This window comes from Felis catus, chromosome F2 (assembly GCF_018350175.1).
Source record: "Felis catus isolate Fca126 chromosome F2, F.catus_Fca126_mat1.0, whole genome shotgun sequence".
Lineage (NCBI taxonomy): Eukaryota > Metazoa > Chordata > Mammalia > Carnivora > Felidae > Felis > Felis catus.
In genome coordinates, this window is record NC_058385.1 from 35,028,873 (window position 1) to 35,054,897 (window position 26,025).

General features: G+C 34.0%; 1 protein-coding gene across 9 annotated transcripts in view; it reads left to right on the forward strand.

The window, feature by feature from the left end:
* The window catches only part of CNBD1 (cyclic nucleotide binding domain containing 1), a 490,155-nt gene that overhangs the window by 404,367 nt on the left and 59,763 nt on the right, over positions 1 to 26,025 (forward strand). Inside the window, exon 11 of one of the 9 annotated variants that reach the window (XR_006592680.1) lies at positions 14,177 to 14,295. The exons of the other annotated variants lie outside the window; for them this stretch is intronic. The gene's annotated coding sequence lies outside the window, so the exon portion shown is untranslated. The remainder of the gene's footprint in view (positions 1 to 14,176; positions 14,296 to 26,025) is intronic. 9 annotated transcript variants of the gene reach the window in all.

The following is a 26,025-nucleotide window of genomic DNA, read 5'->3' on the forward strand; positions in this document are numbered from 1 at the left end:
AATACTTTATCTGAAGAATTATATATATATATATATATATATATATATATATATATATAACTATCTGTATATAATCATAAAAGAAGCCATGCAATAATTAGTTTTGAAATATTTAAAAATACTTGAAGAGTGATTTCTTTGTTCATTTAGGTTGTTGACTTTTGGAAGATAGGAAATAATTTGTTTTGCAGTTTATGTACATGCTTCTCAGACATTACCTTGAACACCTAAATAAAAATGAAAACAAATATTATTAAGTTTAAGCAAATATAAATATGCTCTTTTTATATAATGCCACTGGGAATATAGTTTATCAGATTATTTTTATGAAGGTAATATATCTTGTCCAGATTCAGAACTTATACCTCAAGTCATTTAGATTAAAATTATGAATACCAACTATTTTAATTTTACTGATATCAGAAATTCTTATCCTACCATTAAAACAAGTATACTACTTTTGTAATGAAAAAGAATTGCTTTTCATATAAAAAATGAATTAACACTGTTTTTAATTATATCTCATTCAACTATTCATGACTGAAAAAATAAAGGATAGCAATAGATTTAAATTGTCTTTCCCAAAAGGAAAATTTCAATTCCAAGATGACATTGCTACAAACTCTCTGAAAGTTTGTTTTTAAAGGGAAAGAATGTCCAAAGACCTTTATCTCTGATAATGATTCTCTTAATCAAAAGCCTGGGAAACTAGTTTTTTATTTACTGTAGATAGGTCTTTTAGACATTTCAGGAGCTATGAATACATTCTATCAAAAATATCTATTTCCCAGTCCATCACTATTTCTCCTTCTTGCTGAGGCAAGTTATAACCAGGTGTCTCCTTGATAACAATGTTAATCAGAAGAGCCAAAACCTTTGCACAATTTGCCAGAGTAAATATGCTTCCCTTTCCTTTGTTTTTTGTTTTTGCTGTATGATAAAATTTTGATATAAAAATACATTTCCAAGTTAAAAATAAGGTATGACACTTAAAAGTATTTTTTTCTCTTACGAATCTTTTTTTTTTGCTCATTATGAATGTTGTTAAAACAAATATGAAAATTAATTTGAATAAAATTTTTGTTTTATTTTGGGTTTTCATGGACAAAGCTTTGAGTGAAAATATTATATTTCATATAATTGTCTCACAGTATATCATTTTATTCCATTAAGCATGTTATAAATATATCGAAGAACTGTTTTGTTAATGATAAAACCAGCCACATATTTTGAATATCTTGCAGATATTTAAAAGTGGTTGTTTCTTAATGAATTATTTTATCCCATGAAAATATCATGAAACTAATAATGCGTCTTATTTTGATTGATTGAGTTCCATTTTCCTTAGTCCTCAAAACCATATTGAAATTTAAAAGAGCCCAGGAACGCCTAGGTGGCTCAGTTGGTTGAGCATCCGACTTCAGCTCAGGTCATGATCTCTCAGTTGACAAGTTCGAGCCCTGTGTCGGACTCTGTGCTGATAGCTCAGAGCCTGGAGCCTGCTTCAGATTCTGTGTCTCCCTCTCTCTCTGTCTATATCCCACTCATGCTCTGTCTCTCTGTGTCTCAAAAATAAAGATAAACATTAAAAAATTTAAAAAAAAATAAAAGATCCCAATAGGTAGCATTCCTCTTATTTGCCTGAATTCTAAAGCAAATGAGAACAACACAAAAGAATAGAGCAGAAGGGAGATCAAAATAGCAGCTTTATTGCTGATAGAAACTGGAGAATGTAGTTCTCGTATCTGCAGACTAGAGTCCTAATCCTAAGCACCAAAATTCACCTGGATTACCTAGAGTCATTAGCAGTGCTCGACAACCAGATACCTTCTCACACAGACGATAGGGCAGGGTTTCCCAGTAGAAATTATGGAGAAGAGCAGGAAGAAACACCCTTCTTGGTAGACAAACTGGATCCCAAGGGGAGGTGGAAAAGAAATGTTAGAATTCAGTGTCTCTATCTTTGTTCCAGGCTAGGAATGATTGACATGACAGAAAGAGGCCGCAAATGTTAAATTTTTCATAATCCTGCCTCCTGAAGAAGTCAATAATAAATATTTCCTCTAATACTCTGCAGAAATCCCCACAGCCACTGGGTCATTGTCTTGAACATTGAACACACCATTTCATTGCATTCTACGTATGACATGTACACTCTTGGAGTTGAGAAAAGTTGTAATACTACCAAGTCCTATCAATTCTTCCTCCTAATTACCCCTTAAATTTTCTTGCCATATCTTAGTTCATAATTTAATTATCTTCTACCTAGATTTTCCAGTAGCCACTTAAGTAGTCTCCCTGTCTCTAGCTTTGTTATTTCTAATCCATTATTCATACAGTCCCTAATTAAATTGCTACAATGCAAATCTGTTAGTCTTTCCCCTACTTAAAGCCTTTCATTGACTCCCATCATCTATAACAGTTCTTCTTAATATCTTCATCATGGAACACATAAAAGTTGTGATATTTTAAAGAAATTTAGGGCAAATAGAGGAAAATACATTGCTCTCAATCTAAGTTATGATTGATCAGACTCCCTGCATCTCAATCCCTTTTAGCTGCACCAGGACTGAGGAGATCATCCATGTCTCACTGACCTTAAGCCTTTTGTTAAACACTGATTGAGAAGCTCTGAACTCTATAGAAAGTTGAAAGTTCTTAAGAGGGCTTAAGATCCATTGCATATGGGCTCTGCCAGGCCGCTTATCTCTTCATTCTTATTACTTAACTGCTCATCAATATTGAGCTAAGTATAATTTCTGTAAAAAGGTATGTTGTTTTATGCTTCTAAGCCCTTTGTCTATTCTATTGCATTTCTCTGAAATGAGTTTTCTCTCCTTTACCAGCTAGAAAACCATTATTTGTTTTAAGCTGGAAAACCATTATTTATCCTTCTAAATTCCAAGTATTAGAATTTACCTGTTTCCAGGAAATTTCTCCTTATAAACATGCTTCTTGCTACACATACTACAGTATTTTATTGTATCTATACACATCTGCTTTTCCTAATAAACTTTGAGTTCAAAAGACAACATTCACAATAGATGCTCAGTAAGTGACAACAAAACAGAGGCCTCCTCCTCTGTAAAGTTGTAACTGATGACTTTAGGTCATGGTGACCCTTTGACACATTGACAGTCATTTAAAATACACAATAAATACCTTACTGAATATAAATCTTTTATTGTATTGTATTATATTCCTTTTTAGGACTAGTAGTATACAATTTCCAGTTCAGTCATTATTTATTTCTTATCCCGCTAATTGGATTATAAATTTCTTTAGGTCAAGGAACATGCCATTGTTATTTTTTCTATCCCATAGCACCTAGATTCTTTATGGATAGTCAATACTTTTTAATATTTTTTCACAAACCTATTGATTTCCAAATATCTCCATAAAGTCTGAGTTAGTTTTATGGTTAGTAGTTACTATTGACATTGCCTCCAAGATGGGTTTTTTTGGAAGATCATGTTAGGGAGAAAAGAATCTATGATTTAATAAACATGGATGGCACTGAAAATTAAATAAAAATAGTTCTTTGTTAAGTGATACTATTGTGTCCACAAATAAATGGTCTCCTTCATTCTCTGATACTCATACATATCAATAATCTATCTCATTAAAAGTCCTAGGCTTTTAGGGTGCGTGGGTGTTAAGCATCTGACTTCAGCTCAGGTTATGATCTCATGGTTCATGAGTTGGAGTCCCACAGAGGGTGAGCTCGACTCCCCCATTGGGTGAGCACAAGCCCCACTTTGGCTGAACACAAGCATGCCCCGCTTCGGATGAGATCCACTTCTCTCTCTCTGTTTCTCTCTAGCTCTGCCCCTCGCTCACTTGTGCCCCCTCTCTCTCAAAAAAAATGTATAAAAATAAAATAAAATACCTAAACTTTTATATGGCAAAAATTTTTAAGTTTTTATTTAAATTCCAGTTAGTTAGTATACAGTGTAATATTACTTTCAGGTGTACAATATACTGATTCAACACTTCCGTACAACACCAGGTGCTCATCACAAGTGCCCTTCTTTGTCCCTATTTAACCTATCCCCCCCCACACACACCTCCATTCTGCTAACCATCAGTTTGTTCTCTATAGTTAAGAGTCTGTTTCTTGGTTTGCCTCTTTCTTTTCTCCCTTTGCTCATTTGTTTTGTTTCTTAAATTCCACACATGAGTGAATTAGAGCAAAATCCTTAACGATATGTTTAATCAGTTCACATATATATTTTTTTAGATTTCCAGAACAAGTTTTCTTTATGTGTGAGATGGCATGCTTCTTTTTTGTAAACAATGTAATCAATGATATTTTCCACTTTTCTTAGATTCCCAGAAATTGGTAACTAATTAATTGTGGTAACTTCTTTTACCTAGTAAACTCACACTAGTATTTCTTTCCTTCCCTCCCTAATTTTCATTTCTGCTACTTTAATCAATTTTTAGTTATGACTATATATTTACCTTATTACAGATTCTTTTTTAGTACATATGTTATAAATTTTAAAAATATGTAACTATCAAGTATGTGATTTAGAAGTAGATGGATAACATCTTTCAATAATAAATAAAGACAGAATTTACTTCTTTTGACTAATGGGTTTAGCTATTGGCTGGTATTTTTTTCTCAAGAAAAAAAATCAAGTGTTATTGGAAACTAGACTTTTCTAATGATGATTAATGACCAGTAACACTTCTACTGACCCTGAATTATAAAAGTATCAGCTCAATGGGTTTAGGTCAATCCACTATCCACATAGCTGATATTGAAATATAGTTGACCCTGACTATAAATAACAAAATCTGACATTCAGCCAGGCAGAATTTTGGTTTAAAGGCATTTATCAAAAGCAGAGTTAATGATGCATCTCTTGCTTGCCTGGACATGAAGCATTTTGATAACAATAATTAGTTCAATTTTAGTCCTTAACCTTCATAGGTTTTGATTCTTTAATCTTGCAACTATATGAAACCTTAATCTTGAATTTACTTTCAGCAGGGAATTTGAGTGACAGGTCTTGCAAAGTTAAAGTTAATGTGTTATATTTACTTAGAAAATGTTTTGTATACTTCAAATTTGTGATTTTTAAATAAAAGGAAAATATTATAAATTTTTGGCAAATAGGAAATTACCATGCCATGCATAGTGCCTTGCTGGCTTAACAGACAATACAAATTAATCAAATATGAAATTCACTCCAAAGATTGATGAGAACCCAGTATTTCTTAAACGTGTTTTTAGAATTAGTTCACATAAAACATCACATCAAGTTTCTCTGTAAATTCTATGCCTCAATATATCTGCAGACTCCAAATCTATGTATATACCTATGTAATTGTATAAACTTACATTACATTTTTTGATAACTTTTAATATTTATATTGCAAATGCTTACTTAATTGTTACAGTCTACAATAGTTTGCATCTAACTAATTCAATATTACAGCTTCTGATCATTCTAACCACACTTTCATAGTATATATTTTATGTTCTTTTGGTTATTGATATTATTTGGCAAATCTAATCACTGAAAAAATCCTGATCCCTTATAAAACAATTCATGGAAAAGACAATCAGAATGTAGACAATATTGTATCCCATCAACAGGCACATGGCAGTTATATCTAGTATGTTATATACCCACTGAAATGTGATAATTAAAATGAATTATTTCCTCTGCACTTCATCTGTCTTGTATTGTGGCATAGTGTTTTTCTAAAGAATTTATGATATTGCATCTTAACTGATGGATAAATATTGACTACTTGTATCACGTACGTAACTTGATAAAATCACTTCTATTTATAGAGCAATGCACAAATGATAAAAATATTGCATTTTAAAATTTGATCCTTGAACCAGGATTTTTTTTGAACCAAGATTTTAATAACAATAATTTTAGTAAAAGAAACTATAATTGAGGACTTTTGTTCCCACTTTTGATATTATTTTCCTCTACCATGTTCTAAACTGGCATACCTGTATGGCGGGACTGACTAGAAGTTTAGCAATCTCCCTTTTCTCTTCCTGAGCACAAAGGAAGGTTGAGTTCCCCAGCCTCTCTTGCAGTTAGGTTGGAACCATGCAACTGGCTGTGACTAATAGAATAAAGGGAAATTATTGTAGCCTGGCCATGAAAGATACAATCTCCCATGATCTCACTCGCTGTCTGAAAGTGAAGTGCTCCAAGATAGCAGAATCACATGATGGTGGGAAACATGGACTTTGGGATCCTTTTCTTGGATGGAACTTCCTAGAAGAATAGCTCAGCCAGGAACATCTGTATTAGACTTCGTGCAAGTGTCAAATAAACATTTGTTGAATTAAGCAACCACAATTTTGGTTTGTTTGTTATAGCAACTAGCAAGTGCTACCTTGAGTCATACAACTGGCAAAAATGCAAAATTTTCTGAGGAGTTCTTAGAAAAGTAAAAATTTCCAAATTAAGACATTAAATGAATATCCTTTTCATGATTATTCTTTTATTCTTAACATCTAGAAATCTACTGAAAAAGAGTTTCAAGACACAATTAGGAATAAGAATATATGTGTGCATAAAGAAGGTATAGGCTAACTTTTAGAATAAATTTTAAAATTATTTTTGGATAATGTCATAAAAATATCACATAGGCAAGAGATAGCAGAAACATTAACTCAGTTCTTTTAAAAAATTAATATACTTTTAAAATTCACTGATAAAATATTTTAAAAACATCTTATAAGATACTTATATATTTCCAGAACATATCCAATGCTATAGAATATACTGTGTGGTGGCAGTTAACACAGAAAGAAGTTAAGTCGAATTTAGTACATTTTGAAGAGAAAGAAAAAAGTTAGACAAATCAAAAATCAAAATAAGCCTCATTAGACTATATCATATCCACCAATACCTAATAGAAAATGACCCAGAAATATTTGCAGACAAGATTATCAGTAAATCTACTGAGAGAATTTACAATGGCCATCTTTTCCAAAGGCAGACAATTCATTATAAGTAAGTCTTTATATTCAGTGTAAGTATTCTACAGTCTTTTTTCTTAGGATGTTGTATTATAGTGACTTAATTAAGGCTATTAGATTGAATCTTGGCTTAGAAACCATTTCGAAGTCTCAAAGAAAATAATGAAATACATTATAACATGCAAGACAAAATTTTTGTCTTTTATTTTTTAAATGCCTTTTCTCATATAAAATCCCACAAAATTGGTTATAGTTACCATTTATTAGAAGTTAAATTTGATTTAAAAATTTTAAGGTCTATTCAATAGTGATACTGGATCCCTTCCTTAATACTTTCCTGATCTGCCTCTAGGAAGTGCATTCATGATTCTATGTCTATTTTAAGACCTTGGATCTATCTGGATCTCTACTAGTAAGAGATACATAGATCTCTTGGCAGAGGGATTGCACTTTCTCTGTACACATTTAATAGTTTAATTATATATGCTGGCTTCTGAGGGATATCTAAGTGGCTCAGTCAGTTAAGCATCTGACTCTTGATTTTGGCTCAGGTCATGATCTCACAGTTCATAAGATGTTGCTGACAGCACAGAGCCTGCTTGGGATTCTTTCTTTCTCTCTTTTTTCCCCTCCACCCCTCTTGCATGTTCTCTTGCTCTCTCCAAAAAATAAGTAAATATTTAAAAAATATATACTTATATACTGGCTGCTGAGAGTCTTTTATGTTCTTTTTTTTTATTTTTTTTCAATGTTTTTTATTTATTTTTGGGACAGAGAGAGACAGAGCATGAACGGGGGAGGGGCAGAGAGAGAGGGAGACACAGAATCGGAAACAGGCTCCAGGCTCTGAGCCATCAGCCCAGAGCCCGACGCGGGGCTCGAACTCACGGACCGCGAGATCGTGACCTGGCTGACGTCGGACGCTTAACCGACTGCGCCACCCAGGCGCCCCAAGAGAGTCTTTTATGTTCTATTGTTGTGCTTCGCTGTTGTGCTATATCTTTCCAATAGGTTTATTCAGTCTTAAAAACAATGCTTATGTGTTGGTATTTTATTGGAGTTGAAAAAATGGAAAGATATTAAAAATAACAGAATGTCTGAAGATAAATTAACAAATTTTCATACAAATGATCTTTATAGGGATTAGAACTAAGGTGCTTTGGGAATGTGGATTTTTACCTAGAAATTAAAAGCAAATTGTGTCAGAAAGTGCACGGGGAGAAGACATGTACTCAGTTGGTGAATCAGAGAAGTTATATGGAGGATCAGGAATGTATAATTAGAGAAAAAGAGTTAGGACTCCATAGTTTATCTGGGCAACACAATGTCAAGAAATGGGCTTAAAGTTTATGTGGAAAAATGGGTAATGATCTTGTCAAAGTGCTTGAAAAATCAAAATGGAGCAAAGTCAATAAAATAGAGTTCGGTTGTTTGCCAAAATCTTCGGTGACTGAGATGCTGCCTACGTGCTTATACAGAGTCTGATCAGTATCCAACTCAAAAGGTGAGTTCATATAACTCTGCAGGCAGAGGAATTTCTTGTCACCTGGTCACAATGAATAATTCAAGGAGAAATGAGGAAGGTATTTTTTGGCAACTTACATATTTACAAATGAGGGTTGCATAAAGGATGTCCAAATTCATTCATCCATGCATCCATCATCCAGTCAGTTAACAAATAATTTTGAGCACTTACATTATCCAGTGCACTCTTTCAGGTGCTAAGGGAATGACACCTGAAAAGAACCCTAATCCCATCAGTCCATATTCTAATGAGAGAAGAGATACACAGTACATAATTGAACAAACACAAAAATGAGAAAATTCTTTTAGTTAAGTTTATTAAACTCGTTTTATAGAAGAGGAAACTAGGGTATATATAACTTAAGTCACTTGCATAGTTACAACAGTTTGTAAGGTAGACACAGAATTCGGATCCAAGATAATAACATGAAATATTAGGATGAAATATAAAAAAATGAACAAAATTTCTTTGTTTATTATGATTACTTACATAAACAAGACTGTTCATTTAATTACTAGCTAAAAGATCAAAGTAATTTAATAATTAATGTTAATATTTTAATATTAAGATGTCAAATATCAAGAGTATAAACTCAAAATTTAATAGCTTTTTATAAGAAAATATTATCTAGTTGGGACTACTAGATACTACTTGTTGATGACAAGAAAAAGTATAAAGTAAAATGAGTGATCCAATAACAGAAACCTAAGGTCTACATGAAATAACTCATAAAAATATTATTAAAGAATATAAAACAAATTAAGACATATTTGTGATTTGATGACAAAATTTAAATCATAAAATGTCATCTTTTCCACAATGTACATATAATTTAAATACAATATGTTCAGCATTTCAACATTTCCATGAGAATATCTAACTAGAAAAATAGTTAAAGTTTTAAATATATTATAAGCAAAAGAATGTGATGTTACTACAAGAAGATATATATTAATCAGATTCAGGAATGACTGAGAAATCAGTCCATGTAACTATAGATTTTCCTTGTAGAGAAGTGAGTGCTCTCATGTATCATTGGAGGGAGTGTGAAATGCTTTTTAGAATGTTATCTGACATTATTAATGTGATTCTTTTAAAGTACAAACCTCCTGACCCAGCAATGTAATTTTAGGATTCACTCCTCCAGGAAAAAAAACTACCAGAAAATGAATATTTATTACATCAATTGTTTGTTTGTTTGTCTGTTTGTTTGTTTTTGGAGTGACCTGAAACTCGAAGTGACCTCAATGGACATCAGCTAGTAAAGTAGTGACTAAATTATAGAATAACTGGATTATAAAGCATTGTGCAACTACCGACTGGTGTGACCAAACATCTAGTATGACCATACTCCCTGTTTCTCCTAGGACAGTCTCAGTTAAAACTGGTGTCCAAACTGAGTTTTAATAGCATAGTCTTTCTTGGTTTGGATAATGAATTAGTCTTTCTAATTACATTTCTATCTGTTTATATTAAATAATTTCCAAAATACTTTTCAGGATATATATATATATATATATATATATATATATATATATATATATATAAAATATATAAAGAAAAAATAGAAATCATATGCAAATATTTATCTGAGTATACACAAAAGGATGGCATATACACACCAGGCTGTCAATTTCTGTTGACAGTATTTGGATTGAGAAGGATATTTATTTCACTTTGGAATTAGAAAAAACAACTGTATACAATATTTAAATGGCAAAAAGAAAAAAGTTGAATAGCTGACTTGGTCCCAAATTTTTATGAAGCCTTTGAAATCCTCATAATTTTTTTCATTTTGTTTTAATATTCAATTTTGTAAAAAAAAAAATAATAATAATAAGTATTCATTTCTTTAAGTAAACTCTAGGCCCAATGTGGGACTTGAACTCATGACCCAAAAATCAAGAGTCACATGCTGTACCAACTGAGCCAGAGAGGTGTCCCCAAAATGTTCATTTTTTATGTGATTTTATTATGGAGTATCAGCTAATTAAAAAACTAATAATGGGGAGCGCCTGGGTGGTTCAGTCGGTTGAGTGGCCGACTTCGGCTCAGGTCATGATCTCGCAGTCCGTGAGTTCGAGACCCGCGTCGGGCTCTGTGCTGACAGCTCAGAGCCTGGAGCCTGTTTCAGATTCTGTGTCTCCCTCTCTCTGACCCTCCCCCGTTCATGCTCTGTCTCTCTCTGTCTCAAAAATAAATAAATGTTAAAAAAAATTAAAAAAAAACTAATAATGGAAATCTTAACTCATTCCAGTTATCCCCACATGCTTCATACAGAGGTAGTTGTTTCAGCTTATCTTTTCATGAGACTTGTGATTTTATACTTGGTGCCATGGCCATTTGATAGTCCTTATCAAGGGGATTGAACTGCACATTTATTTAGCACCTATCATATGCCAGACACCATGTTGGGTGCTATAAAAGTGTTTGTTACTCTCCTTTTAGAGAAAAGAACTAAGGTTACATAAAATTAAACTTTTTTATTCTACTACACTTAGGAAGTATAGATCAACATTTAAACAAAAGTCTCCCTGACTCCTGATACTTTTCTTTACCATACAGCTTCCTATGCATTTATAGTTCTGTTATTTTTCATACTATAATATCAATATATCCTTCTTTATTCACACTGAAAATTTTATACTACAGGAATTATTTATTTTTGAATGGCAACTCCCCAGTGCAAAATTAGCCTGTGTTTAGAATTATGTCACCTTTATCAACATTGCTATATGCATGACAAAATATAAATAGCGGCAAGTTGTATTAGCTTTGTTTTAAAGAAACACAACCTAATGTTAGAAAAGATAAATGACTTGTCCAGCAGCACATTCCAAATCATGCAGAGTTAAAAATAGAACTGTGAAGAAGTTAAATGTTCTTGGCTTCCTTGTCTAGAATACTATTTATGAGATGCCAGTGATTCTTTTTAGAAAATGGTGATATAAATTTTATTGCTTGTCAGGACTGGTAATGATTATGAGACCTTAGTATTTTTGACTTGCTAAAAATAAATTCAAAGAAGACTTATTCATTTAAGACTATGTTGGTCTTCAAAATCATTTGACATGTGCTTTAAAGTAGACATACTGCTTGAATAATACAATAATATTGAATGTAAGAAGAAGGAGAAGTTTTAATTGTGTATTATATGTATATTACATTGTCTAACAGACTCCTGCTAAATTTGGTTATTTCATCTATAGCAATTAGATACTTCTAAAATATATTGTTAATTTTTCTACAAATATTTACTGAGTGCCTGCTATGTGGCAGGCACTCTTCTAAGCACTGAAGACAAAATAGTGAACAAAAAAAATCTTTGTTTTTATGAAATTTACATTAAATTTGAGGGATAAATATGAAAAACATATATGTATGGTATATATTAAATTTCAGGCAGTGGTAAGTGCTCTGAAGAAAAACAAAGCAGATCAGAACACAGAGATAGATGGAGAAATGCTATTTTAGATAAAAAGGATCAAATACTGTCTAATAGTATTATACCTGAGACCTGAAGGAAATGAAGGATGCTCCGAGGAGGAAGGATGTAGTCAGAATGAATAGGGAGTATAAAGAATCTGAGGTGGATTGTGCACAGCATAATTAATGATAAATTCAGTATAGTTAAAGTGAGTGACTAAAGGGGAAAATTGTAAGATGAAATCAGTGTAGCAGCCAAAGAAAAGTATATGCCAGACCATTAAACCATTGAAAGGACCTTATATTTTATTCTGGGTGAAGCAGAAAGGCATGGACATTTATATACAGAGGCAGTATATAATCTGATTTCAATTTTCAAAGAATCACATTGATTCTATATGCAGAATAGGTTTGAGGAGCAAAGACTGAAGTGAAAACGTCAGTTCTGTGGGAATAAAAATTTATATAAAGGATGATGATAGTATAGTCTCAAAATTAACCAATAGATTCAGTGCAATCCCTATCAGATTCCCAGGCTATTTTTTTTTTGAAGAAAATGATATATTGATCCTAAAATGTATATGAAAACACAAGAAATCCAGAATAGCCAAAATAATCTTGATAAAGAACAAATATGGGGCACTTATACTTCCCAGTTCCAAAACTTATAAAGCTATGTAGTAATGGCATAAAGATAGACATATGTATCAATTGAATAAGATTGAGAGTCTAGAAATAAACCTATATAACTATGGTCAATTAAATTCTGGCCAGTAGTGCCAAGACATGGAATGGGGAAAAGAATAGTGTTTTTAGCAAATTATGCTGGGATAAATGGATATCCACACACAAAAGGATGAAGTTGGTCCCCTACTTTACACTACACATAAAATTAAATTAAAATGGGTCGTAGACAATTATAGAACTAAATGTAGTAACTAAAATTATAAAACTCTTAGAAGAAAATTTGAGAGTAAATCTTTGTGATCTTGGGTTAGGCAACCCTTGTTAGATATGATCCTAAAAACACAAGCAAGAAAAGAAAAGTTAAATTGGACTTGATAAAAAAAAGACTTTTGAAATGCAAATTTTACTATCAAGAAAGTGATAATTCACAGAATGGGAGAAAATATTGAAAATAATTTTAAAGAGATGATGACGACTTGGACTAGAAGAGTAGCACTGAAGATGATTAGAAGTGTTCTGATTCTGAATGATTATGGGTGAGCCATAAACATTGTTGGCTTTTAACTATTTTTTACCTACAATATTATCATTTCGAATAGTTCAAGTTGATATTCTGAAGGTATACCTACAGAGTTGTTTTTTTTTTGATATGTATTTATTTTTGAGAGAGAGAACATGAGTGGGGGAGGAGCAGAGAGAGGGGAACAGAGGATCTGAAGCAGTGATCCCAATATGGGGCTTGAAAGCACAAACAGTGAGATCATGACCTGAGCTGAAGTCAGACACCCAACCAATTGAGCCACCCAGGTGCTCGCCTACAGATTTTTTTTTGATGCCAGGGCTATGAAATGACTATAAGCTTTTAGGCAGAGGAATTGGAAAGATTAGGAATTTAGAAGATTGGGAGTAGAGAAGGACTGAGGATAAAAGCAACTTTGTTTTTAGGCATATTGACTCAAAAGAGAAGATTACCAAGAGGAGATTCCAGAAAACAGAATGGTAGCAGACTGTTGTTTAGGACAAAGTGGGAGAAACAATTCCCACTGACAGAACTCAAGCATATTTCACACTGTGACTAGACAATTTTTTTACTCTCAGTAATATCCTACCTACAGAAACAGTTCTTCTGTGCTGTTAATTAGATAAGATATGAGCAAGTAGTCTCAATTCTTTCCTAAAATAACAAAGATGGGTAATTGCAAAAAGACATATGGACTAAATTGTTATTGGTCATTGTGTTTTATCCACATGAATTCAACTTTTTAGAAAGCATCTAATATGTTATCAGAACTGGGCTCTGAGGTGCTCAAAAATATGAACCATTGTTTCTTTCCCCAAAGAGATTGTGGAATTCATAGTAAAACAAGTCTGAACTGCAAAGAAAAAGTCAGTGATACCCCCCCAAAATAGGAAGTTTGACAGTAATAAGGGATCAATGCATGAGATGTAAAAGCCCAGTGAATGGTTAAATGCCAAGATGAGTGCAGAAATCAGCTATGCCATAGCACAGGAAAAGAAAAACACCTGTGCACTGTCACTGAGCAGAGCTATGAAGTAAGTGTGACTCTTTCCAGGTCTCAAAGACAGCAAATGTGGATACCTTGATGGGAGAGAGAAATACAATCAAAATTCAGGGAAGCAATTGTAAATACAAGTGAGCAGGTTCAATTGAACATTGACTATTCAGGGAACAGTGAGTAACAGTTATTATCCCTTAGATTCTCTATAGTCCAATATGTAATTAAGTTAGTTTAATAAGTGACCCGTTGAAACTGAGAAAAGGATACAGTCAACTACTCTTAGATTAAAGGTAATATAAAATGTGATTTAAGAATAATATCAAATTATCAGCTACATGTTTACTTTGTATATGTGATCAAAGGGTATGTTTTGTCATCTGTTGATTGAATATAATCATGGTCATATTGAATATTTTTCTAACGTTTATTTATTTTAAGAGAGAAGAGTGAGAGCATGAGCAGGGAAGGGGCAGGGAGAGAGAATCCCAAGCAGACTCCACACTGTCAGTGCAGACCCCAACACAGGACTTGATCTTGCAAACCCTGAGATCATGACCTGAGTCGAAACCAAGTGTTGGAGGCTTAACTGACTGAGCCACCCAAGCACACCATATTGAGTATTTTAACATATATTCTAGAGAATATTTAAAATCAGAACTTCCTTGAAGAATTACAGTTTAGTGATATAAAAAAAAGAAGATCCCTCCCAATACAAAGCACCAGTAAGTGTCAGGTAATTATTCCCAGCTGTAAACACAATAGCTGTTTAGATGAAGAGATGGTATGGGTTGGGGAATGAAAAATGGTAGGATAGTTCAACTTATATATATTCAGACCAATCATTAAGTTTAAATGTAAGAATATGAATCCCAAAGAAAAACCATTTTGTCCTGCTATTTACTATTTCTTTTAATTTTGTTTGCAGCCATTTGCATCCTCCTTGTTGTTCCCTTTCTCTCTGTATCTCCTCTCTCACAGCTCCTTCATACATGCCAACCCCCCCCCCGCCACACACACACACACACACACACACACTAACTGAAGAATGGCTTACAAGAAAGGCTATAATAATTATTTCTACTCTTTTGTCTGCATATCCAAGGATATGATGGCAAAACCACCTTTTTTCATAGATGGTGTGTGTGCTTCATTTTCAGCATGCTTAACATTCAAGAACCTCTGTGTTTTACTTTTCTGGTTAGAGGGTGGCTTTCCATATATCAAAGGGAGACATAAATTCTTAGTTGTTTTTTAACAAAAAACATTTAGTGTAGGTTTCAGATAATTAAACTCATTTTTCATTTGATTAAGCCATCTTGATTTTTTAATTTTTTGTCTGCTTGCTTAATAAAAAAAGAAATGCATAAAAAAGAAAACATAATTTTTTACTAGAGCTAAAGAAATAACTCTATTATTTTCATTACTGCCATGATGAAGCAGATCAATATGAGACATTGTTTATTTCCTTTTAAGCAAAGACATTAAACCACCAAAACAATTAATTGAATTAAAGTAAAATGGTATTGTTTTAATATTTGGTTCCCACTTCACTTACTAAACATAGATTAACAGTTCAATGTACTTTGTTAAATGTTTTCTCACTGAGAATATAATGATATAAAATTAAATATATGCTTTGAAGTTGACATAAATTACTATAGGCCCCTTCTAGATAAAAATTTAACATGATAATAAATATAGATTAAAGATTGTACAGATTCATAGTTGCCTGTATACTTGTGAAATTAGCATGGATTGTTTTTTAATGAAAACAATTTTCTTACTGCAACTGTATGGCTTTTAGAACACAAGTTCTGGAGAAAAGGGAGATGAATAGTTAAGAAACTTTTATTGGTTTCCTAATATGTGCCAAACGATATGAAAAATTCTGTAATACATGTTTACAAAGTTGTGAGCATAACAAAAAGAAAAATTGTTTTGCGTAACACAGGTACAAACCTTTTGTGTGTATGTCTGTGTAGTGGGGTGTGTGTGTGTGTGTGTGTGTGTGTGTGTGTGTGTGTGTGATGTTAACCCCTTGTGAATCTCATGATGGCTTTTGATCATACCCTCCAGTGTCAGGGCAGGGAGGTCATAAAGGTATGCAAACAGAGCATTTTCCATACATTTTAGGTGTTCATAGAGGGAAGATAAAGACACTCCTGTCTAACAAGGGAATCTTATGGAAGAGGAAATATTGAGATAAGTCTTGAATATAACCCTTAGGTGTATTGTCCCCCATTGGATTCCTTTCTTAGGGCCCAGAAATTATGCAATACAATAGTCTTCTTCAGTCTTTTGTGAGTGGCTATCTATAATCTGCCATGATAATCTATGCAGCCATACCAATTAACTTTCTCCAAACACCTTATTATTAGCTTTGTAGAACTATAGAATTCTTCTTAAATCATTTAGCAAACTTCTACTCTTGGGATGTTACCCTCTTTCACTGTAATGTCCATGCTTAACTTAGAATCAGTTGCTCTTGCTCATGATACTTAGATATCTGTCTTTCATGATACTTTGTAATTTTGAATTATATAACAAAATGTATTCTTGTGTTTCTTGCTAATTAAATCTTCAAGGGCAAAGATAGTGTCTGTTCCTTATAACTCCTGCTTTTTTGTAATACATTTTTTAACTAATAAAAAAATTGAAACAAACAAAAAACAACGACCAAAGATTACTTTTAATGTTGTTATTGCGGGAAAAAATCAGCAATGTAGTACATAAAAATAGTAAAATAAATAAATAAATAAATAGTGTACCTAAGTATAATAAAATTTCTCTTCAAATCTCAATTCCTATCCTAGAAGAATATGTAATCATTTTTCTGAATTTACTTCAAGACCTTAAACATATATTTACATGAATTTATATATATGTGCAAATTTTTAAATGTTAACATAAATTGGGTTTATTAACATAAGTTATATATAGTGTTTCAACTTGCCTTTATACCTGATATACGTAGGATATCTTATTTTTTGAGTGTATATAGGTCCAACATATTTTTTTAGAAATTACTATACCATATACCATAGTATGGATTCATTATAATTCAGCTTAATACTATTTTAAAACTGAACATTTGAATTGTTTATCAAATTATGCTATGAGAAACGTTCTTGATATAAGCACTTTTATATTTACATTTTTATGAACATTTATATTACCAAGGCTAGATCTAGAAATGGAATTACTTAGCCATACTGCAGGAACATTTAAATTTTATATATACTGTCAAATTTTATCCAAAAATTACTACCAAACTATACTCCACCAACAGAGTATGCAAATTCCCGTTTCTCTACACCAACATTGGGCATACAATTTTTTCAGGCTCTCCTCATCAGATGGTTTAAAATGATCCTCACTATCTTTCGATTCTGTATTTTGAATCTGCCTACTCACTGAAGTTGATTTTTAATGCCCAAATCAATATTTATGGTGCTTTCTGGACCATTCACAGACATGCTCCAAGCAACCAAAAATCTAAGTGGCCAACACACACTGCCTTCTTGTTTCAGTTTTCATACCATAAATAAGTGTAATTTTTCAGACTATTTATTTAGTCCCATGATTTACTCATTTTTGTGGTTGTTGGTGATTTTCCTATTTAAAAATGCCCCCTAGTACTGAAGTGCTGTCTGGGAAGTGCAAGAAGGTTGTGACATGCCTTAGGGAGAAAAAACATGTGTTTGAAAAGCTTCATTCAAGCATGGGTTACAGTGCTATAGACTATGAGTTCGATGTTAAGGAATTAATCAACAGTATTTATTAAATAAGGTATCTTTAAACAGAAACACTCATAAAACAAGGTTATGCTTTGTTCGGTTGATGAAAATGTGACTTGAGATTCACACAAACTTACTCCTGTCATTCCTCTAGGAGTAGTGGTTCAGTTTTTGTGGCAATTTTACAGACCATAATTATTGTGAATCATAAGAATCAACAATATCCTTTAATTTGCATTTCCTTAATTATTAATGTTTGGAACATCTTCTGTATATTCATTTGACATTTGCATTTCTTTTTCTTCTATTACCTACTCATATATCTTTTCTATTTTCATTAGTTTGTCCCTTTTTCATCAATTCATATGACTTTTCCTTAAATTAGTAGTACTGAAAACTCTCTTGTTACATGTATTGGAAATATTTTCCCTAGTCCATCCATTGTCAGTCAGTTTTCTGATATTTTCAGCCACCCCACTTTTTTTTTTTTAATTTTTTTTTCAACGTTTATTTATTTTTGGGACAGAGAGAGACAGAGCATGAACGGGGGAGGAGCAGAGAGAGAGGGAGACACAGAATCGGAAACAGGCTTCAGGCTCTGAGCCATCAGCCCAGAGCCCGACGCGGGGCTCGAACTCCCGGACCGCGAGATCGTGACCTGGCTGAAGTCGGTCGCTTAACCGACTGCGCCACCCAGGCGCCCCCAGCCACCCCACTTTTTTAAATATAATGACAGCTATCCTTCTCCATCCACTTTTGCTTCTTGGTTTTGTGTCTAATGTGCTATAGTTTGTTTTAACCTAGTTTTGAAATATTTAGAATTTCTTTTCATGTAATGCAAGGATCATTTCTACCCCCAAGCAATCATAAATGGCTAATTTTTCTAATATTGTGCATTTAATAGTCTAGTATTTTATCATTAGTTATTTTAAAAGTTATTTTTAATCTTTTCCAAACTCTTGATTCAGTTTTTTGCTTTATTATTTAAAAGGATAAACTGTTTAATTACCATTATTTTATAGTATTTTTTTACTTCAAAAGACTCTCCTGTCTGATTTTTTATTTTTTTTATTTTATGTATGTTTTTATTTTATTTATTTTTAAATAATTTATTTATTTTTAAGTTTACATCCAAGTAGGTTAACATTTAGTGCAACAAAGATTTCAGGAATAGATTCCTCAATTCCCCTTAACCTTTTAGCCCATTCCCCCACCCACACCCCTCCAGCAACCCTCTGTTTGTTCTCCATATTTAAGAGTCTCTTATGTTTTGTCCCCCTCCCTGTTTTTATATTATTTTTGCTTCTCTTCCCTTATGTTCATCTGTTTTGTATCTTAAAGTCCTCATATGAGTGAAGTCCTAAGATATTTGTCTTTCTCTGACTAACTAATTTAACTTAGCATAATACCCTCTAGTTCCATCCACATAGTTGCAAATGGCAAGATTTCATTCTTTTTGATTGCTTAGTAATACTCCACTGTATATATATATACCACATCCTCTCTATCCATTCATCCATTGATGGACATTTGGGCTCTCTCCATACTTTGGCTATTATTCATACTGCTGCTATAAGCATTAGGGTGCATCTCTCCCTTTGAAACAGCATACCTATATCCCTTGGATAAATACCTAGTAGTGCAATTACTGGGTCTTAGGGTAATTCTATTTTTAATTTTTTGAGTAACCTCCATACTGTTTTCCAGAGTGGCTGCATCAGTGTGCATTCCCACCAGCAGTATAAAAGAGATCCTCTTTCTCTGCATCCTCGCCGACATCTGTTGTTGCCTGAGTTGTTAATGTTAGCCATTTTGGCAGGTGTTAGGTGGTATCTCATTGTGGTTTTGATTTGTATTTCCCTGATGAAGAGTGATGTTGAGCATTGTTTCATGTGTCAGTTGGCCATCTGGATGTCTTCTTTGGAGAAGTGTCTATTCATGTCTTTTGTTCATTTATTCACTGGATATTTGTTTTTTGGGTGTTGGGTGATAAGTTCTTTATAGATTTTGGATACTAACCCTTTATCTGATATGTCATTTGCAAATATTTTCTTTTATTCCGTCAGTTGCCTTTTAGTTTTGCTGATTGTTTCCTTCACTGTGCAGAGCTTTTTATTTTGATGAGGTCCCAATAGTTCATTTTTGTTTCCCTTGCCTCTGAATATGTGTTGAATAAGAAGTACTGTGGCCAAGGTCGAAGCAGCTTTTGTCTGCTTTCTCCTCTAGTATTTTGATGGCTTCCTGTCTTATGTTGAGGTCTTTCATCCATTTTGAGTTTGTTTTTGTATCTGGTGTAAGAAAGTAGTCCCGGTTCATTTTTCTGCATGTCACTGTCCAGTTTTCCCAGCACCACCTGCTGAAGAGACTGTCTTTTTTCCATTGGATATTCTTTCCTGCTTTGTCAAAGATTAATTGGCCATACATTTGTGGGTCCATTTCTGGGTTCTCTATTCTGTTCCATTGATCTGAGTATGTGTTTCTGTGCCAGTACTATACTGTCTTGAGGATTACAGCTTTGTAATACAGCTGTAATACAGCTTGAAGTCCAGGATTGTGACACCTCCAACTTTGGTTTTCTTTATCAAGATTGCTTTGGCTATTTGGGGTCTTTTCTGGTTACAAATTTTAGGATTGTTTGCTCAAGTTCTGTAAAAATTGCTGTTGGTATTTTGATATGGATTGCTTTAAATCTGTAGATTTCCTTGGGGGGTAAGGACATTTTAGCAATATTTGTTCTTCCTATAGAGGAGCATGGAATATTTTTCCGTTTTTTTGTGTCTTCTTCAATTTCTTTCATTAGCTTTTGATACTTTTCAGTGTATAGATTTTTCACCTCTTTGGTTAGATTTATTCCTAGGTGTTTTATGGGTTTTGGTGCAATTGTAAATGGGATCAATTCCTTGTAAATGGGATGATTTCTCTTTCTGTTGCTTCGTTTTTGGTGTATAGGAATGCAACCGATTTCTGTGCATTGATTTTATATCCCGCCACTTTGCTGAATACATGGATCAGTTCTAGCAGTTTTTTGGTGGAATTTTTTGGGTTTTCCATATAGAGTATCATGTCATCTGCAAAGAGTGAAAGCTTGACCTCCCCCTGGCAGATTTGGATGCCTTTTATTTCTTTGTGTTCTCTAATTGTTGAGGCTAAGACTTCCAATACTATGTTGAATTACAGTAGCAAGAGTGGACATCTTGTCTTGTTCCTGACCTTAGGGGAAAAGCTCTCAGTTTTTCCCCATTGAGGATGATATTAGTATTGGATCTTTTATATATGGCTTTTTTTATCTCAAGGTATGATCTTTCAATCCCTACTTTCTTGAGTGTTTTTATCAAGAAAGGATGCTGTATTTTGTCAAATGCTTTCTCTGCATCTGTTGAGAGGATCATGTGGTTCTTGTCCTTTCTTTTATTGATGTTGATGAATCACATTGATTATTTTGTGGATATTGAACCAGCCCTGCCTCCCAGGTATAAATCCCACATGTTCGTGGTGAATAATTTTTTTAATGTATTGTTGGATCCTGTTGGCTAATATCTTGTTGAGGATTTTTGCATCCATGTTCATCAGGGAAATTGGTCTATAGTTTTCCATTTTAGTGGGGCCTTTGGTTTTTTAATCAAGGTAATGCTGGCTTCATAGAAAGAGTTTGGAAGTTTTCCTTCCATTTCTATTTTTTGGAATAGTTTCAAGAGAATAGGTGTTAAATCTTCTTTAAATGTTTGGTAGAATTCCCCTGGAAAGCCATCTGGCCCCAGACTCCTGTTTTTTTGGGAGACTTTTGATAACTAATTCTATTTCTTTACTGGTTATGGTCTGTTCAAATTTTCTATTTATTCCTGTTTCAGTTTTGGTAGTGTGTATGTTTCCAGGAATTTGTCCATTTCTTCCAGATTGCCCATTTTATTGCCATATAATTGCTTGTAATATTCTCTTATTATTGTTTGTATTTCTGCTGTGTTGGTCGTGATCTCTTCTCTTTCATTCTTGATTTTATATATTTGGGTCCTTTCCTTTTTTTTTTTGATCAAACTAGCTAGGGGTTTATGAATTTTGTTAATTCTTTCAAAGAACCAGCTTCTGGTTTCATTGATCTGTTCTATTGTTTCTTTTTTTGGTTTCAATGCATTTATTTCTGCTCTAATCTTTATTATTTCCTGTCTCCTGCTGGTTTGGGATTTTATTTGCTGTTCTTTTTCCAGCTCTTTAAGGTGTAAGTTTAGGTTGTGTATCTGAGACCCTTCTTCCTTCTTGAGGAAGGCCTGGGTTGCTATATACTTCCCTCTTATGACTGTCTTTGCTACATCCCAGAGGTTTTGGGCTGTGGTATTGTCATTTTCATTGGATTCCATGTACTTTTTTATTTCCTTTTTAACTTCTTGGTTAGCTCATTCATTCTTTAGTAGGTTGGTCTTTAGTCTCCAAGCATTTATCTTTCCACATTTTTTTCTTGTGGTTGACTTCAAATTTCATAGCATTGTGGTCTGAAAATATGCATGGTGTGATCTTGATCTTTTTGTACTTGTTGCGGGCCAATTTGTGTCCCAGTATGTGATCTGTTCTAGAAAATGTTCCATGTGCACTGGAGACGAATGTGTATTCTGCTACTTTAGGATGAAATGTTCTGAATTTATCTGTGAAGTCCATCCAGTCCAGTGTAAATTCAAAGCCATTGTTTCCATGTTGATTTTCTTTTTTAAATGATCTGTCTATTGTTGTAAGTGGGGTGTTGAAGTCCCCTACTATTACGATATTATTATCAATGAGTTTCTTTATGTTTGTGATTAATTGATTTATATATTTGTGTGCCTCCACCTTTGGAGCATAAATGTTTACAATTGTTAAGTCTTGGTGGATAAACCCCTTAATTATGATACAATGCCCTTTTCATCTCTTGATACAGTCTTTAAAGTCTGGATTGTCTGATATAAGTATGGCTATTTTGGCTTTCCTTTGTAGACCATTAGCATGATAGATGGTATTCCATCCCCTTAGGTGTCTTTAGGTATAAAATGGGTCTCTTGTAAACAGCATATAGATGGATCTTTTTCTTATCCATTCTGTTACCCTATGTCTATGGATTGGAGCATTTAGTCCATTGACGTTTAGAATGAGTACTGAAAGATATGAATTTATTGCCATTATGTTGCCTGGAGAGTTGGAATTTCAGATGGTGTTCTCTGGTCCTCTCTGCTCTTTGTTGCTTTTGGACTTTTTTTTCTGTCTTTTCTCCCCTCAGAGAGTCCCTCTTAAAATTTCTTGCCCTTCTGGTTTAGAGGTCATGAACTCCTTTAATTTTTGTTTGGGAAACTTTTAATCTCTCCTTGTATTTTGAATGACATCCTTGATGGATAAAGAATTCTTGGCTGCATATTTTTCCAATTCAGCACATTAAATATATCCTGCCACTCCTTTCTGGCCTGCCAAGTTTCTATAGATAGGTCTGCTACAAATCTGATCTGTTTTCCCTTGTACATTAAGGACTTTTTTTCCCTTGCTGCTTTCATGATTCTCTCCTTGCCTGAGTATTTTGTGAATTTCAGTATGATATGCCTTGTTGATGATAGGCTTTTGTTGAATCTAGTGGGAGTCCTCTGTGCTTCCTGGATTTTGATTTCTGTGCCTTTCCTCAGGTTAGGAAAGTTTTCTGCTATGATTTGCTCACATAACCACTCTACCCCTTTTTCTCTCTATTCATTTCCTACGGCCTCTATGAGTCTGCTGTTGTCCCTTTTTAATGAGTCACTGATTTCTCTAATTCTTAAATCATGCTCTTTTGCCTTAGTCTCCTTCTTTTTTTCCTCATTATTCTCCATAAATTTGTTCTCTATATCGCTGATTTGCTGCTCTGCTTCATCCATCCTTGCTGCCATGGCATCTATTTGAGATTGCAGCTCAGTTATAGCATTATTTATTTCATTCTGACTACCTTTTACTTCTTTTGTCTCCACAGAAAGGGATTCTAATCTATTTTTGACCCCAACTAGTATTCTTATTATCATGATTCTAAATTCTAGTTCAGACGTATTGCTTGTATCTGTGTTGATTAAGTCCCTGGCTGTCATTTCTTCCTGTTCTTTCTTTTGGGGTGAATTCCTTCGTTTCATCATTTTGAAGGAAGAAAAGGAATTAATAAGGCAAAGAAAATGAAAATTAAAACATGAAAAATAACACATACAAAATAATCAAATAAATGATGATAGTTCCTAGATGTTTTGGTTGTTGTTCTGGTTGATGTTCTGGTTGTTGAAAGGAGCTTTATAGACTAGAGAAAAAAGGGAAAGATAAAAAAAGAAAAAAAAAGGAAAAGGTTTACAAATTTGAAAAAAATGACCATAATGAAATAGAATAAAATGAAATGATGGAAGTAAAATATAATTTGAAAAATTTACAAAAAAGTAAAAAATATAATTGAAAAATATTAAAGAAAAATATTTTTAATAAAAATTGAAAACAAATAAATTTTTTCTCTTTCTGTATTCAAGAATAAGAAAAGAAAAAGAAATAAAAATGAATAGATGGACCAGTGAACGGACTGAAATATGATTTAAATTATATCGGTCCCTTAGAAGTCAAACCATGAAGTGCTTTATAGTATATAAACTATGCAGAGAGACTTGTGGTGTTCCTGAAGAGTGAGATTGACCCAGTTGGTCAGAGCTTAGTGTAACGACTCTGTTCTACACTAGATGGCACTGCTTAGCTTACTGGGGTGGATTGTTGTGGCTCTTGGAGGTGTGTATGTGCATGCGAGGAAGGGATGAAGATGGTGCCACACAGCTACCCAGTCTCTAGCATTGGAACTCTGTTCTCCCTGACCAGCAATCCTGCACCCCTTCTTTATCTCTGGCTCTGCTCACTCCCCACTTTTACACTGTCCGTGACCAAGCCATCAGGTTGCCAGGTCGCATCTCCCTCCTGAGTTTTATCTCAGATGTGGCTCTTTCCCAGCCCCTCACTTCTGAGGATCTGTGGCTTTGATCCATTTTGACTGCCTAGGGGAGAGTCTCACCGAGCAATGGCCAGGTGTTCTCCCACCCCCAGGAACTTTTGTGGGACTGTGCAGCTGCCGATGCGCAGAGACTGTGGCTGGGTGCCAGCCCACCCCAGAAAAAGTTTATGTGATTTTATAGCAGCAGCATTTCAGGGATTATGGTAAATCACAACACACATCTGGTGCCAGGCATCCCACTTAATGTCCTTGTTCCAGCACCAGCGAATGTGGTTGTTCTTCAGGGTCCACTGGGACCTTTGCCTGTAGGGTGGCCGCACAGCCTCTACCAAATGTCCTCCTAGCAGGGGAAATGTCTCTCCCTGTGTGGCCCGAGGACCTGAGGATCTCACTCTCTGCTCCTGGGGATTCGCCTTTCCCACCAGAGCACCACCAGGTATCTAGCTGTGGAGTTTCAGACTTTGCAATCCCCCTATTGATAGAGTCTTAATGAAATTTAAACCCTCTTCTTCCTCCTTTCTCCCTTTTGTGTTCAGTCCCTTGTGTACTCTTTCTTTTCTCTCCAGCTGCTTTTGGATGGGGGAGGATGCTTTCCTCCCCACCATCTCCATCATCTCTCCACAAGCAAAAACAGCTCCCTGCCTTCCATGGCTTCTCTTTACCCCAGTTCATCTCTCCATGCCATGTACCTGCTGAGTCCTGTGGTTCAGGCTGTGCATATTGTTGTGTTAATCCTGAAATAAGTCTTCTAGATTTGCAGGGTGGTTTAGTGTTGATCTGGCTGTATTTCAGGGATGAAAGATGCAAAAAAACTTCCATGCTCTTCCACCATCTTGACCCCTCTGTGTCTGATTTTTTAGACAGGACTCTCCTATCTTATTTTTTTTAATTTCCTGAATATTTTTATTTATCCTTGTGCATTACTCCTTCAAGAACTGCGAAGTTTATTTACCCTAGAATTGAGCAGGTAATTTTAATAATATTTATTTAAATCAGAGGAATAAGCTGTATTCCATGACCAGAAGTGTTCGCATAACTCATTCTGTGTACCCACTTTCCTTGTATAAATTGCTTCTCTTGTCATCTTAAGGCAACCCTCTAAAAAGGAAGAATTTTTTGTTTGTTTGCTTATTTGTTTGTTTTTATAAAGCCAAGTTATCATTTGTTTGTAAGGGGGAAATCAAAGCAAAAGACATGATATTCAAACACTGATT